Source organism: Suricata suricatta, chromosome 6 (genome assembly GCF_006229205.1).
Source record: "Suricata suricatta isolate VVHF042 chromosome 6, meerkat_22Aug2017_6uvM2_HiC, whole genome shotgun sequence".
NCBI lineage: Eukaryota > Metazoa > Chordata > Mammalia > Carnivora > Herpestidae > Suricata > Suricata suricatta.
The window spans coordinates 54681801-54683649 of NC_043705.1; positions in this window are offsets into that span (position 1 = coordinate 54681801).

Below are 1849 nucleotides of genomic sequence, written 5' to 3' on the forward strand. Positions count from 1 at the left end.
GCCACCCCACCTGCAACCCCCACCCAGTCCGCCCAGCCCTTTCACGTTTCATCCACTGCGTACCTGGGGCGAGACGCGACTGTGGGGTAGTGACTCCTGAGGGCAGAGGACCGGTCCCCCAGCTTCCTTTGTTTCGGTCCTTCTTCTGGCCTACAGCATTCCCAGCACCAGCACGCAGCCGGAAGAGGGTCTGCCTCTGCAAGGGAAGCTTATCAACTCTTGAGCCCTGCGTTTAGTGCCGGCAGCTGCGACCTGAGGCCCACCTCGGGCTCGGGAAGCCGTGGCAGGCCCAAGCCTCGTGAGGCCTAGAGCTCAGGTGAGGCCGGTCTTCTCGCTTCCGGCTTGCGAACTGCGTGATTCAAGGCCCGGCCTCCTCCACCAGACGTTGCGTGGAAGAGGGCTGCCTAGGCCGCGGTGCAACCCAGAAACTGAACCCCAGCCTACTGAATGGGGTTCCCGCCATTTGAGATCCGGAATCTTCGCCAGTTGAGAGCCAACTGAGAGCCTACAGGACAAGCTCTCTTCCCCTCCCCCACTCGACCCCCCTCCGGAAATTCAAAGTCACAACAAAACCCATCATTCTCCATATCACATACTGAAAATGATTTTATTTTATCCATTTACATTTAACTTGATATAAACTTGTCCGGAAAAGTCAAATAATATGCTTTATATTAGCTCAAACATTTATTAAGAAAAACAAATTCCATAAATAAGCACAGACAAGAAGTTAAAACATATCACAAACTGACCAGTATGTAACAAGAATGCTTTATCTACACAAAACATCCTATTTCACATGTTTGTTCATTCTTCGAAAGCGCTTCTGTTCTCTGGATTTGGATTTGACCAGCACATGCAGAAAGAGCTGATTGTGTTTCTCTGTACAAAGTTGCAGGGTTGTAGATGTCCGAGTGCACCCATCGGTAGCCCGCATGGGCCAGAGCGGTGGCCGAGGGGCACGAGGGACGACAGGACGACCACAAAACAACCTAGGGCACAGAGCAGCGAGGAGAGGAACGGAAAAGGAAGCAAACAAACCCCAGTCCTGAAGGATCCAGAAAAGAGATGTGGCTTTTACTTTTACAAAAGGAAATTTTTCTTACGTTTATTTTATTCTTCCTTAGAAAGACTTATCAAAATGGGTAAAATCACCTCTTCTTCCTGACATGACTGCTTTAGTCTCCTCCAGCCACCCAATTCACTGGCATATTCCTCCTGAGAAGCCTTCCCTTCTATAACCTCACACAGTTGTGCTTAGGAAAATAAAAGTAAGAGAAAATAAAAGTGTTCTCTTGCAAGCCAATAGAGGGCTGCATGGATGTGACTGGGCATATGGGGAAAGGGTAGGGTGGTGGGAGAGGAAAAAAAAAGAGGAGTTCGGAGAAAGAATACAGGGACAAATCAAATTTTATCAGTTGGGCCCTCAGATGAGGCGGTTGTAGCAGATGCTTGTCCTCCTTTAAGACGAAAATCCCTAACATTGTGCTGTCCCTTGAACACGTCCGTGTGTGACCTAGGTGCACTGTGTATGTGTGTGCGCGCGTGTGTGCAGTGTCTGAGAGTGAGCGAGAGTGTGAGTGTGTGTGTTTCTGCCCACAAACCAGTCCATTGGTGTCTGATTTCAGATCCTGAGTCGACTCCCTGGTACGTAAAATGGCGGGAAGGATGCTTTTTGCAGGGCGTGGGAGGAGGGGCGTGAGGTGCGGGTGAAGAAGAGACCGGAGGGGAGGCGGCGGGCGAGGGGGTCGTAGGCGTCGTGTTGAAGGTGTAGGTGAGAATGCCTCCAGTCGAAAGGCTGGGAGGAGGGCGCGAGCACGCTACTTGCGAGCCGGGTGGCTGGGGGGGT